This window comes from Lepidochelys kempii, chromosome 8 (assembly GCF_965140265.1).
Source record: "Lepidochelys kempii isolate rLepKem1 chromosome 8, rLepKem1.hap2, whole genome shotgun sequence".
NCBI classification, from domain to species: domain Eukaryota; kingdom Metazoa; phylum Chordata; order Testudines; family Cheloniidae; genus Lepidochelys; species Lepidochelys kempii.
Window position 1 is genome coordinate 88,354,257 of NC_133263.1, and position 15,972 is coordinate 88,370,228.

Sequence of the window (15,972 nt, forward strand, 5' to 3'; positions counted from 1 at the left end):
AAGCAGTGGACAAAGCAGGCGGCTGCCAAACAAGGTTATAAGGGAGCATTGTGCAACTTTAAACAAGCATGTTCTCTAATTGATCAGTAACATAACAACGTTAACCAGGATGACTTTAAGTGAGGAGTTACTGTATATGAAATGCAAAATCAGCACACCAGTCAGTGTAGAGCTGGGGGTGAGCAGTAGGGTTTTGATAGCATAGGCAGGTGCCATCCCCTTAGCTCTGCTGTCTTTGTTGTGTCCTGGTGCTGCTTCAGCTGTGGCAATTACTTTTCTCCCCCTCACTTGTGCTGCTAGGTGTCGTTGTATCCTGGGACTAATTACTCCACCTCTCTCCTTGTTCCTATACATTAGATTATGAAACATCTCATATTGCAGTGCCTGGGTAGCTAGACTATTTTGTTAAGGAAGCAGACAGCAGTGAGGAACCTGCCCTCCAGAACCCCAGCCATCCAAAGCAGTAAAGATGAGACTGGCTCAGCTAGCTAGCAGTAAGGTGTTTGCACTGTGGATCTCCAGCCCTGGAGCACATCAAAGGAAAGAGCTAATCATCTGACTGGCATTATAGAGCATGCATCCCTACTCCTGTGACGGCTGGCATCTTGGCCGACACACCAGGGAGCAAACTGGAGACCTCCAGAACTAAAATCATGAACTGCTATAGCTTGAACCAAAAAGCTAAGGCTCTCTAACTGCATCTGTAAATTGACTTGTATCATCTGCAGACTGCATTCAGTACAGCAGTGGATTACACTCATACTCTTGTCAGCAGTGTTCCTCTTCTCCTTAAGGAAGCTGATGTTAAACAAAAAATCAAAGCAATACCATGGAAAAGGGGGTGTGTGATTATATCACATCAGGAAAAAATCACATTTTCCATAACCTTCGTGACTGCCTGAGACTTTACATAGCGCAAAATAACTTGAACTCTTGTAGTATTTTAATTCTTGTCAATGTTTAAGTGAAACAGAAAAAAGAGCAGTCATTTTCATACATCAAAATGCCATTCACAAATGCAGAAAATACAGTGTATTATAGAAGATAATGTATCACACTTTTACTCTCCTTTGTGTTGTAGGTATTTAATAGCTTTGCAATATGCATCATAGAATATCAGGGTTGGAAGGGACCTCAGGAGGTCATCTAGTCCAACCCCCTGCTCAAAGCAGGACCAGTCCCCAGTTTTTGCCCCAGATCCCTAAATGGCCTTCTCGAGGATTGAATTCACAACTGTGGGTTTAGCAGGCTAATGCTCAAACCACTGAGCTATTCCTCCCTCCAAATCATATTTAGTAACATTTTATTTTTGCAGAAATCCTTTAAATAAGTCCTTTTCAATTAGGTCATCAACTTGACCCCACACTTTTGTGTTTAAATCCTCAGTGACTTTGAAATTTTAAATAGATCATAAACATATAAAACCCTTTTTTTCTCATCACTGGAGTTTCTGGTGAATGCTTTTATTTAGTGGGTCTCTTTTTGGGCATGATCCTGCAAACCTGAACATGTTTAACTTTGTGCATATTAGTAGTACCACTGACTTCCCTGGGAGTACTTGTGCATAAAGTTAGGTACATGCATATGTTTTTTCAGTCTTGGGGCCTGCAAACTCAGGTCTATGACCTCATCTGGCAAGGATTAACTCTGTTTTTATGTATTGGACATCATTGAGCCCAGTGTTGGTGTTAAACAAATAACAAACTTATTCAGAGTTTAGGACCCTTAAGGAGGGATCTGCAGAAGGACTATCACTTCAGGAAGAGCCTCACTGGATCACCACAGACTGCCTGTATGGAAGCTTATCCGTAAAGATATGTTTGGGCTTCAGAAGTTCAAGGAGTCTAAACATAGTCCTCTGGGCAAATTCCAATGCAGGGAACTAGGCAATTCAGTAGGATGGCAATGTCAGGAATTCTTACAAGGTCCTTCAATGGGTAATTCCCTCAGGGACCTGAAAATAGTCAAACTGCATTGTGAAATTTCAGTTACAGAGACATTTAAATACCTACACACAGCACAGGTTTTATAGTCTGACAAGTTTTGTTGGGTGCTCAATCGCTTTTGTTGGGTGCTCAACTCAATCATTTATTTATTTTAGGTGCCTAACGATGGACTTTGGTGCCAAACTTTAGGCTCTCAAGTTTGAAAATTTTGGCCGAGGCCAATTTTTTTTTTTAAATTACACGACTCATTTCAAAATAGCAAACCTGGTCTCGAACAACCAGAACCCCCAGAGCTAAATTAACTAACCAGCACTCAAGTAACACTTCTCCTTCCCTCACAACAAACCCCATACCTTTTAAGCCCCCAAATGCCTGATAAAATAGTTGTCTTGAAGCATGCCTTCCAGGGAATAAACTTGAGCTGTTTCAGACCCAGAGGCTCAGATGAATTCCAAAGTCCAGGTCCTTTCACAAAAAACACATTGTCAGAAGCCTGTCATAAATATAAAGGGAAGGGTAACCACCTTTCTGTATACAGTGCTAAAAAATCCCTCCTGGCCAGAGGCAACATTCTGTTACCTGTAAAGGGATAAGAAGCTCAGCTAACCTGGCTGGCACCTGACCCAAAGGACCAATAAGGGGACAAGATACTTTCAAATCTTGGTGGGGGAGGGGGAAGGCTTTTTGTTTTGTGCTCTTTGTTATGTGGTTGTTCTCTCTTGGGACTGAGAGAGGCCAGACAGAAATCCATCTTCCTCAACCCATCCTAATCCAAGTCGCCAATATTGCAACCAGTATAGGTAAGCCAGGCAAGGCGGATTAGTTTATCGTTTGTTTTATGTGAATTTTCCCTGTGTTAAGAGGGAGGTTTATTCCTGTTTTCTGTAACTTTAAGGTTTTGCCCAGAGGGGGATCCTCTGTGTTTTGAAACTGAATACCTGTAAAGTATTTTCCATCCTGATTTTACAGAGTTGATTTTTCTTTTCTTTTCTTTTTTTTTTAAATAAAATCCTTCTTTTAAGAACCTGACTGATTTTTCCATTGTTCCAAGATCCAGGGATTTGGGTCTTTGATGATTTTGGAACCAATTGTTTAGGATATTATTCTCTAGCCTCCCCAGGAAAGGGAGTGTGTAGGGCTTTGGGGGAAGACATCTCCAAGTGATCTCTTTCCCTGTTCTTTGTTTAAAACGCTTGGTGGTGGCAGCATACTGTTCAAGGACAAGGCAAAGTTTGTACCTTGGGGAAGTTTTTAACCTAAGCTGGTAAGAATAAGCTGAGAGGGTCTTTCATGCGGGTCCCCACATCTGTACCCTAGAGTTCAGAGTGGGGAAGGAACCCTGACAAAGCCCTTCCCATTTTAATCAAGATACCAGCTCAAGTGCCTCCAACAATTGTAACTGTGGCAGAATGTCAAGAGAAGCAGGTGGCATTATAGTTCAAAACCAACATCTGAAAGGAGCTGATGTATTGTGAAATATACCTTATAAAAAATGACACCTCCTTACTCAGCAGATCTGCTTTCCCTCAGTATTCAGAAGAAAAACTGATGACTTAAGTGACAGTAAGTTCACTGCTTTTTACTCCTGTTAGCTCTGAAGAGTCAAAGCAGCTAAGGAGAGACTGAGCTGGATTCTGTTCCTCCTTATGTATCACCTACCAAATTGTCTACAAATTTCCATGTAAGGGTAGTGCGGTTCAAACATGTCACTGGGAGCATAATTAGAAGATAAGGTCATTGCACAGGTATCCCTAAGGGCATAACTTAAAAATGATGGGGTGGTACATATGTAACTTGCCCTGCAGAACCTTTGTTGCTGGTGGTGATAACCATCTGAACCCATACTGGGGAGTTTGCAGAGCTGGCAGTTTGAAAAAATGTTCACTTGTAAAGTGAACACATTTAATATGAAATCAGAGACCATAAACATGGAACTCTACAATGTCATTTTTATAGTCCGTTTTCAGATCAGAAATAGAATGTAATTACCACTTAAAAGCTAATAAAGAACTGATGCAGAATTCAGAGTATTGGTGTAATATGCTGCTGGTACACTAGGCGGCAGACAGGCAGCTGTGTTCTGATCTAACTTTGGTTTCTGAATAGTTGTTAGGTGCAGCACTATGTAAAGCATAACAGTAGTCTAATCTTGCGGTGACAAAGGCAGAGCAGGTGGTAGTGAAATCCACATTCAACATTAAAGGTGTCTGATTGGATGTGGAGTTCCAAAGTTGTGTTACAGACAGAGAAATGCCATCAAAGAGACAAGAGAAACTTTTGAACATCACATCCAATCAATTCCAAAATTGTCATGTTACAGACAAACAGAAATGCTGTCAAGTTGAGTGTAATGCCAGTCGTCTTCAGATGGGTATTGTGAGAGTTAATTTAATCATGTTTGCAAAGCACTATGAAATTCTCAGAAGATATTAGTTAAATGCAAAGATTATTATAACTTAGTAGTAGTATAATAAATGTATGCAGTGTAGGAACCACTAAATATGTCCAAAATATTAGAGGCCATGTTGAGGCCTATTTAAAAATTGGGTTCTTAAATTCTAACATAAAGGTTTGTTTTCATTTGTTTTAATCTTAGTTGTATGGATGTTGAAAATGTGCTGTGAAAGGTCACTAAATGCATTAAAGAACTGTGGGAAACATCACCTGCTTTGTTGACTTTATTTTCAGGTGAATCGCCTTGATACAGGTGAATCACTTATGGAAAATCCTACGTAAGTGTGGGGAAAATGTGGCAAAGTGATATTTACATTTAGCTGCCTTGATCATGCAAAAATGTCAACGCATGTAGCCATATTCAGGCCTAATATTTTTCTACAGAACGGTAAAGAATCATTTCTCTTCTGTTTATGCTTTCATTAGCTCAGAGTGGCTACAGCAGTGAGAACATGCCAGATGATCTGATCACATCATGCTGAGTAATTTAAGACCTAAAATGGCATGTGGATTACCTTATATGGCAAGGCTCAGAGGATGGTTTTAGGTGGGTTTTTGGTTTAAGTTAAAGGTAATCTTCTAGGCTGTAGTTTCTCTCTGGAAAGTTAGATAAGGTACATTAAAGATCCATCAGTGTATTAGTAAATTAATCCTGTTAGAGATATACTAAAGGTTCACATGCTTATCTCAGTAGCAGGAAAAAATGGACTGTACACATTTTATAAGATGAAGAATTAACAGAAATATGTACTCTGAGAAAGTATGAACAAAGGGAATATATAATACGTTACTGCAGCTCTGTAGTTAAAATAGAACTTAAATCCATGTGTCCATGGTAAATATCCTTTTGAAAGGCTTTTAGTTCAGCTGTTTAATTTACTTTTGACCCCAACAAAGTGGTTAAGCAGGATTGTTTTCTGTGTTACAAAAAGAAAAAAAAGTCTGGCAAGGAAACTCATTTGCCTCATCTACCTCAGCATTTCTCCCTCTGGTGGTGAGGGCCTGGAGTAAATCAGTCCTACTCCGGAGGTTTTTAATTCTTCACTTTGGTTTATTTTTCAGTATTTACAAGGTGGGCCTCAGGGTAGGCCTGAATAGTTCTTTTAAGCAAAAAACAAACTCATAACACACAAGAAAGATGTACGTGTCCCTGCCCTCTTCCCAGGGTATTGCCTTATTGTGCTGGCTTCTGGTCACCAATCCTTTCCCCAACACAAGTTAACTTGATTGTTTCCTCTATCGAGAGAACAGACTTCCACCTAGGAGCAGCCTTTTCTCCCTGCTGCAGCTTGTTTTCTCATCCCTCCTTCTCTCTCACCAGAAGAGACATTTTTAAAGGTAGTGGCCATTAAATTGAACTCAGGTGTGTTGAATTAACCTGAGGTGATCTCATTTCAGCTCATGGGGAAAAGGGTCTTCACCATTCAAGACCTGATATACCAACCTTCCAACACTCTTGTAGCTGTCAGTTCTGACTTTGTCACACAGAGCAAGTGAAGTATATTGTAATTCCATAGTGTTGTGTTTTCCATTGGTTTTCATTATTGTGATTTAAAGAGAAACTTATTTATGGTGGATTAGTATTTATGATGATTGCATATAGTATTGAATGGGTGCATATGTATAAATAAAATGTAAAGTTAATTAAAATATGCTCCCCTTCATTGACATGAACCGCATGATGATGGCATTTTTTGCATGAAGAAGGAGGCTGTAGGCTCCATGGTTTGTTCCCCGTGTCCTGGCACCACCAGGATTCCACAAGACTGAGGCTCTGTTGTTCAGAAGGTGGTGAACTGGGGGAGCAGCCACTCTTTGGGTCTTGCTCCCTGTAGAAGTGCATAGATCTGAGTTAATACTACTCCAATATCACTAACTCCTGTTTTATGCCTACACCTTTCTCAGTGCGGAGGGATTCCCTACACTTGGGTAGAGGAGCCAACAGCAGCATGGCCAAGGTCGTACACTGTCATGGGGAGCCCTGCAGTACCATAGAGGGCTCAGCACACCATGTGGGCATCTTCTTTTGCCCACTGTTCCTGTGATCTGCACAATTTGAAGGCAGTATCCCCTTCCACTGTGCAGCCCCCCCAAGCCTCAGTGTATTCAGGGGTGTATTCAAAGGACACCTTCATCCCAGAGCTTCCTGGCAATTCTGCTGCCCCTGTGGTGTTTCTATGGGAGTGCAGGGTATGGCCTTTAGTTTTACTTCGAGTTGGTATCACTTTTTATATTAAAACATTACTTAGAAACTTGGGACTGCACGTAGACTGTGACTTGGATCCCTGTTATAGTTGGCCTCATACTGTGGATTGACACAGTGCATGGTGATAAAGTCACTGTTAATTGGTGTGTTAAAATTACACATGTTAAGTACTGTAATGTTCACTGTGGTTCTCTGTTCAGTCTGGTTTATTGCTGGATCCACATTTTTAAGTCGGTCAATTTAAAAGCAGTTCTCCGTCAAAAGAAATAGTGGCAAAATACTCAATATTTTATTCTTCATCTTTATTTAGGTCTTTGTTAGATTAGAATTTTTGATGTATTCTTTTAAAAGTAGAGCATCAGCTGAATTTATGCAACTGTAGTGAACAGCAAATTATCTACAAAGGAATGCTAAGATGGAATTCCCTTGTGTACTTTTACAGGAGTGAGTTAATTACACTTCACTCAGCAGGTTGTTCATAAGTCCTAGATCTAAGAGTCAGTAAAAAAAGATAGATTGGCCTTTAACTACCCCAGCTGGAACTCAGCTTTAAGACTGAGCCATATACCTGCTGAGACTGTTGTTTTAAACACTTATAGTACTGTATCTTCGACGTTTAACAAAGTCTGCAAAAAGAAGCAGGATGACATATTGAAAATAATGTATGCATTCTAGTTGGGGGAAAAAGTTTTAACTTTGTGTATGAGTTTTTCTGTTTTTTGCTTGTAAAAGGGAGAATATGCAGAACACACTAAATGCACATTGAAGGACACATTTTTTGCCCTGTTTGTTAAACCTTTCCTTACCAGTGTAATGCTCTCCTGGTAAAGGTCATTGTAGAAACAAAACTAAAACCTCTTCATTTTTCTATGGAAAAAACAGGCATTTTCCCCAGAGGCTGAATTAAGCCTGCCTGTTGGCAGATCTGGTGTGCTCTGGGTTTTTATTTATTCTCTTGCTAAATGAAGAGCTTTAGCACAGTGGATACCTATATAGCTTTGAAATATGTAGACGAGCACAGGCGATTTTGCTAGTTTCTAGTGCTGATTAATTTTCCTGCACAAACTTTGTTTCTTTTCTGATTTTAGGTAATTTATTTTATTTTTCAAAAGTTCTCATGTTTTTAAGGGAAGAACTTCTTTATGACGGATTGATGCAGATAACAGCTGCGGTGCAAATATGTGACCGTTGTGATGTTGCTTTCTGAACTCATCCATTGATTTGGTTTGTACTCAAACACTGAGTGTGGCTCCATACAAAATCTGTGTGACCAGTACTTCTGTACAGATGTTTCCTGGTGTCCAGCTGTGACCTAAACATCCAACTGTATGCTCAAAAGGGCTTAATATTTCTGTAAATTATGAGCCCTAGGGCAGGTTCTTTTGGAGCAGGGCACTTTTTAAAAAAGGCATTTTCCCAGTGGGTAGTTGATTCCATCATTCAACCGTAAAGCGGGAGTGTGGAGGCAATAAGAGAAAACAACTGAGCCAGGGAAAGGGACAGCAGAGTGAAAAAGGACAAAAGGTGATAGAGAGCACACAACAAAATAGAAGATGCTGCTCTGGGGGAGTAGCTGGAGGATGAAGGTTGTTCACGATCCCGTGGCTCAGAAGTAATGGGAGCATCAATTCAACAGAGTGGTTTGAGGGTTCAGATTGTGGTTATAGGGTAATCACAGTTTAAAGAGGCCACGGTGAATTATTTCATTGCCGATTGGTTTGATGTTGATTGCCCCCCAAAAAGAAATGATCATCATCAAATTGCAAGATGAATTGTCTCCAAAGCCCTTTCAGATATCTGAAATGTGCTCTGTCTTTGACACATCTGACAGAAAAGGTTACAGATAAACCTGATTATCTTATTCCTATTTGTAGCTTGTAAGTAAGGCCTGATCAACGCTAAAAAGTTAGGTTGACCCAGCTACATTTCTCAGGGGTGTGAAAAATCCACACCCCCGAGCGACATAGGTAAGCTGATCTAACCCCTGGTGGTGACTGCAAGAGGTCAATAGAAGAATTCTTCAATCAACCTAGCTACCGCCTCTCAGGTGGATTACAGTCCTTCGCTGATGGTAGAACCCCTCCCATTGCAGTAGTGTGTGTCTACACTGAAGTGCTACAGTGGCGCGGACAAACCCTAAGACAGTTGAGTGTTATGGTAGTGTTGAGCCAGGTTTTTTGGGGGGAGCATGAAGGGGAGGGATGCTTGCACTCCACATCACCTCCTCCTGGAATCCTTTCTTCTGCATCCTGTCTCATCACATACGTTCAAGCTTCTCTTCCACAAGGCTCTACGTAATCTTGTCCCTACCTAAATCTCTGCTCTCTCTTCCTCTTATCCCCATCTCACTCCCTATGCTCTTCCTAAACCTCTCCCCACTTCTCCCTGTGTCCCAGCTTCATGCCTTCTCTCTTGCAGCCCCATGAGTGCAACAGTCTCTTTGTTCCCTGCCACCAAGAGTCCTCGCTCTCCTTCAAATTCCTCTTTAAATTCCACTTCTTCGGGAAATCCTTCATCTCATCATTAGTAAATACCAGACCCTCCCTCTCGTCAATTGTTGTCCTTAACCTATGGCTAAGTAGGTGGCGACCTGGATTACTGCTCCTGACTGGCTAAAACTTGCGCACGTCGTATCATTGTTGTTAACCCCACTCACTTCTTTATCTCATCTGCTTCTTATGCCTAATATTTTAGGCTATGTCTACACTACGGCCTATGTCAGCAAAAACTTTTGCCACTCGGGGTGTGAATGTTCCACCCCCATAAGCTTGTGTGCACAGTGTTATGTCGGCGGGGGGAGCTTCTCTCGCTGTCATAGCTTATGCCGCTCGTGGAAATGGGTTTTTTTATGCTGACGGGAGAGCTCTCTCCCATTGGTATAAAACATCTTCACCAGATGTGCTGCAGCAGTGCAGCTGTATCAGTACAGCTGTGCTGCTACAGCGATATCTGTATAGACATGGCCTTAGATTGCAAGCTCTTTGGGGCAGGGGCTGTCATTTGCTATATGTTTGCACATCATCTAGCACTGTGGGGCTTTATGAGGCTGACATCTAGGTGCGAACACAATATTACGTTAAATAATAACTGTCTCATGTAGATTGTGTACCGTGAGGCCTTCGGGGTAGGGAATGTGCCCCACCTATGTTCTGTAAAGTTCTCTCTAATTTTACAGTTGCATGTAGACGTTTTATAATACAGTGATGCCAAAGTTTTCTTGATGAGTAGAAAACAATATGTCCATTTCAACAATGCCAGAGTTTAAGCAAGCTTTTGAGAATCTGTTTAACACACCCATTATTTCCAATTACACCACATGCAACTCAAACCACTACCAAGTGCAATACTTAAAATGGGGATCAACTTCCTCTCCCAAATGTAAGGCGAATCTAAGTGTAGCAGGAAATGACAGATGAATGGGTATCCTACTGAGAAAATTACTAGGAAGACTTGGAATCTCCTGATGTTTTTGTCCTTGTACTGTCATGCTCTACCTGCTGATGGGAGTATATAAACTGCATATTTACTGGTAATTGGAAGGATGACCTATTTCTACCTCTTTGAGGAGCTTTTTAAAGAATCATCTGCTTAATAGCCTATTAAGAAAATCCTTCTCCTAAACTTTGAGCACAAATAAATATATAAATTCTTCAGAGTTTATTCAAAATGTATATAAAGTTGCAAACAGCTCATCACCATAGTCTGAAGTAGAATGCAAATACTGCCACTGAGGATTTTTGTGACTGTTTGTGTTGCGTAGATTCCTCTAGACTCTGAAGGAAAAGAAGATTATTGGGTAGTAGTCTGGTTGTTTAAAATTAGGACTTTATGTAGGCAGCCAGCCCGTCTTTAAAATCACATAGCTAGTCTGTATTCTGTTTAAAAAATCTGCAGAAGAGATCTACTCAGTTTTGGGAGGACTGTGTAAAGTCGTGCTTGCTGCTGCTTATGTTTGTTTGAAGATGAGGGAAGAAATAGTATAGGTTCAGGACCAAACTTGGCAATTTAATTTCCAAAGGGCATGAATGTCTTGAATGTCTGAATTACCAACAAGCCTAACTATTTAAGAAAATGGACACTGGAACTTATTAATAAGGTCATTATTAGAATTTCCTTTTGTCCAGTACTTTTTAAGGTCAAATTTTACAATGTAAATCCAGAGTAACTCAATCAATTTAAATGGGAGAAAATGTTTTTCAATGAAGCTAATCTGTATTTACATCAGTGAAACTGAGAGAAAAATTTAGCTCTTAAACTTCTTAGTAACCGCTCTTTGACCTATTTTTCTTTTGGCCAAGGAAGATTTAATGCAAAAGGTAGGGAAATCGTCAAGTGTGTATTCCATTTTAAGAAGAAAAGGGAATCTCAGATTTTCCTTTTTTTCCCCCGCAACTTTTTTTATTATTTATTTTTGTATTGTTATAGTATCTTTGAGCACTAGTTATGGATCAATATACCACTGTGCTATGCACTGTACAAACATAGGACAAAATTTTGTAGTATATTAAGTAAAAATTGAGAGGCATGGAACCAAAGTTCGGATTGTATTTGTTGGAGTGGATCCAGGCTCTCTGGGAAAGGACTTCACACCACTTAGCAAATACCATTTCGTTACTCCAAACATTTTTTTTTAAAATTACAATCAGTTTGCTCTGTTGATAACCAGTAAATCTTTGAATCAGGATATAATGTATTTAATATCAAATTCAGTGGCTGTATTGGTTGTCATATCTAACAGCATGTGTTGCAGGTTAGCAACTGGAAGTTTTGTCTTTTAAACAAAAAACAGCATGTTCAAACAAGCACATTTTATTCTTGAAACAAGGGACCACGTTTTTGCGAGGCATTTGCACAGTGCCTAGGACAATGGGGCTGTGGCCCGTGACTGGGACTCCTAGGTGCTACTGTAATACAATTAATAAATAACTGAACTAGAGAATACAACTCTCAATCTGGCTAGATTGTTTAAAATGTTTTTTAAAAAATCTGCGAGAAGTCCAGTTAGGACCTGAGTTCTCAAACTCAGGCAGTTTCAGGCAATGTAGTTGGACCACATTTGAATAGAGGCACACTCCCCTGCCCTTTTACAATCACATAATATCCTTGTGGCAACCACAGCGATTGTTTGTGTAAATGCAGTAAGTTTAACTTGTGCCCAGCAGTCTTTCACTACACTCCTTACCTTAGGCCTTAGTTCCTCCTGTGCCACTGACACATTGCTTCACTGATTACAGTCACTTGCTAGTTGTGGTACTTCCCAAGTGATGCCAGCACACTCAATATCCTATCTCATTGTCTTCTGCCAGTTCTTCCTTGACCTTCCTTGCTTTCTTTCCTCTCTCGGTACCCAGTTGAGTGCTTGTTTAGCATGTCTTCCATCTGGCATACATGTCCCAACCACCTGAGCCTTCCTTCTGTGATGATTTTTTCGAACATCCGGCTCTGTTAGCCCCCTTACTCTTCCATTTGTTATGTTGTCTTTCAATTAAATGTGTAGTCTCTTCCTCAGCCATCTGTGATGGGCAGCTTCTAATCTCTTTTTGTTAGTGATTGTCATTGGCCAAGTCCTTGCTCCATACAGTAGCATGCTCAGTACAATGCATTGTGTAATCTGACCGTTAGTTTGGTGTGGAGACCTCTGTTTGACCAGATATTGTTCCACCTCCAAAAGTCATGCTTGCTTTTTCCGACTCTCATATGCCTATTCTTTATTACAGCCACTTTTGAATGTCATCACGCTCTCCAGATAGCAGAACTCTTCTACCTGTTCAATTTCTGTTCCATCCACATACACCTTTGCATCTGTTGTCCTACCTTCATAAATCGGTTTCTTTTACATTTATTTTCAGTCCAATTTTTGCTGCTTCCTGTTCAATCTCTGATGTAAGGGCAATCATTCTGTTCCATTTCAGACTTAGTAAAGTAATGTCATCAGCAAAGTCAAGGTTATCTAACTCATCTCCATTAATCCAGGTTACAGCATCCATGATACCTTTTGTTGCCTGCTTCATCACCCAGTCTACTGCTAATCCAAAGAGGATTGGTGATATGTGATATATCTTGACTTTAGCAAAGCTTCTGATACGGTCTCCCACAGTATTCTTGCCAGCAAGTTAAAAAAGTATGGATTGGATGAATGGACTATAAGGTGGATAGAAAGCTGGCTAGATTGTCGGGCTCAACGGCTAGTGATCAATGGCTCGATGTGTAGTTGACAGCCGGTATCAAGCGGAGTGGTTTTGTTCAACATCTTTATCAATGATCTGGATGATGGGATTAATTGCACCCTCAGCAAGTTCACAGATGACACTAAACTGGGGGGAGAGGTAGAGACGCTGGAGGGGAGGGATAGGGTCCAGAGTGACCTAGACAAATTGGAGGATTGGGCCAAAAGAAATTTGATGAGGTTCAACAAGGACAAGTGCAGAGTCTTACACTTAGGAAGGAAGAATCCCATGTACCACTACAGGCTGGGGACCAAGTGGCTAAGCAGCAGTTCTGCAGAAAAGGACCTGGGGATTACAGTGGACGAGAAACTGGATATGAGTCAGCAGTGTGCCCTCATTGCCAAGAAGGCCAATGGCATATTGGGCTGTATTAGTAGGAGCAGTGCCAGCAGATCAAGGGAAGTGATTATTCCCCTCTATTCTTCACTGGTGAGGCCACACCTGGAGTATTGTGTCCAGTTTTGGTCCCCCCACTACAGAAGGGATGTGGACAAATTGGAGAGAGTCCAGCAGAGGGCAACAAAAATGATTAGGGGGCTGGGGCACGTGACTTATGAGGAGAGGCTGAGGGAACTGGGGTTATTTACTCTGTAGAAGACAAGAGTGAGGGTGGATTTGATAGCAACTTCAACTACCTGAAGGGGAGTTCCAAAGAAGATGGAGCTCGGCTGTTCTCAGTGGTGTCAGATGACAGAACAAGGAGCAGTGGTCTCAAGTTGCAGTGGGGGAGGTCTAGGTTGGATATTAGGAAACACTATTTCACTGGGAGAGTGGTGAAGCACTGGAATGGGTTACCTAGGGAGGTGGTGGAATCTCCATCCTTAGTGGTTTTTAAGGCCCGGCTTGACAAAGCTTTGGCTGGGATGATTTAGTTGGTGTTGGTCCTGCTTTGAGCAGGGGATTGGACAAGATGACCTCCTGAGGTCTCTTTCAACCCTAATATTCTATGATTCTATAACTCATGCCCTTGTCTAACTTGTTATAATATTGAACTACTCTCCCAAGCCTGTATCCAGTCTTACAGTACAGTTTCCGATTTTATGTGTGCATGCATATTTTTGCTAACCAGTCAGCAATCGCATTCTTCACTTCCTTCAGAACTCTTGGGTGTACACCAACTGGTTCTGGTGACTCTTTGCTCTTTAATTTATCTGTTTGCTCCAGAGATTTATTTTTAACACCTCAATCTCTGAGAGATCTAAGATTGTAGAGGAACAGACATTATTTTCAGGTTGAGAAATTATTCCATTCAGTTCAAAACATCCACGTCTGATGTGTATCTTGGGTTTTTGATTTGCAGACATAGTAGCACATAAAAATGCATTTTCTGCAATAATTACCCTGGTATTGGCCTGTATGACTAATAATATCAATTGAACTTTTTCAAATGCATTGACATTGCCTGAAGTGTGAAATAAATTTATCCAAATAAATATGTTCTTTGTTAATGTGCAGAGGAAACTTTTCCTACTTTCTCTTACTGTATGACTTTTACATTTTCTGATAAAAACTAAAACCTAGAGAAAAATGGCCTTTAATATTCCTTATCATACTTTTTTGCTGAGTTAATTTTCAGCGTTGGTCTCTTTTTATTCTATTATCTTCTATGGGTATTATTTCTCTTATTAATAGTATTAACATAAGAGAATATCTTGAATGGGAGTTGATGGCTTTAAAATTGTCTTACTAATTGATTTCCCTGCAGTTAAAGTATTATTTTGAAATTGCACTTGACTACTTCTTGCAGAAAACAGACTTACTTTCCAGCACAGAAGCTGAGTCATATCTCTCTAGTGCTTCTTTTCTTTCTCTGATTGTCTCACAGTAAGATGAAACAATCTATTTAATGAAGGGGAACACAGCCCCATAGCAAAAATTTCCATCAAAAATTAATAATGTAAACTCTCCACCCACATAAAAGGAAAACTGATAGAATAGCTGTACCTTTTTGTTCTGCTATGGTTAAGGTTCTGTTAGTATTTCCATGATAAAGTTCTAGTTTCAGGGGCTTCGTCTAATATAAAAATTCACTGTCAAATTTTACTTGTAACATTTCTAGTGAAGGAGGACTTAACTTGTGTAAATTAAAATAAAAGCTTGTTGCGCTCTTTATAACTATAGAACCAGTAGAAGTGAACAGTTTAAGATTCCTTTTATATTTATAGAAGAAAAATTGCTTTAATTTATAAATAAAAGTTTGATCCTGTGGTTCTTAGGCAAAACTCTTCTTTGAACTCTTTGGGAACTTTGACTCAGTAAAGAATGTAGGTTTAGGCCCTGAATGTATTAGTGGATTTGTGTAGTATAAGTTCTGATTGCTTTTTATATGAGGGAAAGAGAGATGTGTGGGTTTTTGAGTAAGACCTTAAAGGAGTCTTTTCTCTCTTTCTTTAAAATTCCATTTTATTTTTAAATGATGTTTTTAAACTTAAACATGCTGCTGTAAAAACCCAGGCAGTTTGTTATTGTACATGAGTTGTGGCTTTCTAACTCCTTAAGCCAACTCCTCTTTTTTTTAAATAGTTGTGCATCACTGACCAGTAATGTTCCAGTCTCCTGGCTCAGTTCACTGGACAGTGGTGTAGCTATGTCATCTGAGTAGTTTTACTGGCAGAGCTGTAAACATGTCAGCTCAGGTGCTGCCTGGAGATAGTGTCATAAGAACTTTGGCTTGGCCATTGTAGTAAGTTTCTGGTACGCAATCCTTTAAAGATCATATTGCTCACACATGTCTGGTACAAAACAGCCAGTGCTCTCATGGGACTGGTTTCCCTTTTGTAGTTGCACAACAGGAAATCTGAACTGTTATGAGTTCTTTAGACTGCTAACTACAGTTTATTTTGTGATTGTGTGGAACTAAAATGTCTTAACTTAGGCATCAGTAAGTGTAAGATTTTAAACTAGACTAAGCTGTTTTTCAGTGTTAAATTATTTCTTCCCATTTTAAAAACTCTTCTTCCATATTTGTGATCGACTATATAATACATTCCTGGATGACCAATGTCACTTAAAAATATCCCTTATTGAGCTGGCTATCTCTATCTTGTATTTGAAAAATAGCCTGTTTGCTGTGTAGGCCTTTAAATCTGGTGATTCAGCAGATGGTTAATTCACCGCATAATAAACCAAAACAGAAAGT

General features: G+C 40.1%; 1 protein-coding gene across 13 annotated transcripts in view; it reads left to right on the forward strand.

The window, feature by feature from the left end:
- Positions 1-15,972, forward strand: part of GNG12 (G protein subunit gamma 12) — a 62,939-nt gene that overhangs the window by 34,504 nt on the left and 12,463 nt on the right. Inside the window, exon 1 of one of the 13 annotated variants that reach the window (XM_073357393.1) lies at positions 2,164-2,746. The exons of the other annotated variants lie outside the window; for them this stretch is intronic. The gene's annotated coding sequence lies outside the window, so the exon portion shown is untranslated. Of the gene's footprint in view, positions 1-2,163; positions 2,747-15,972 lie in introns of those variants that run through there. 13 annotated transcript variants of the gene reach the window in all.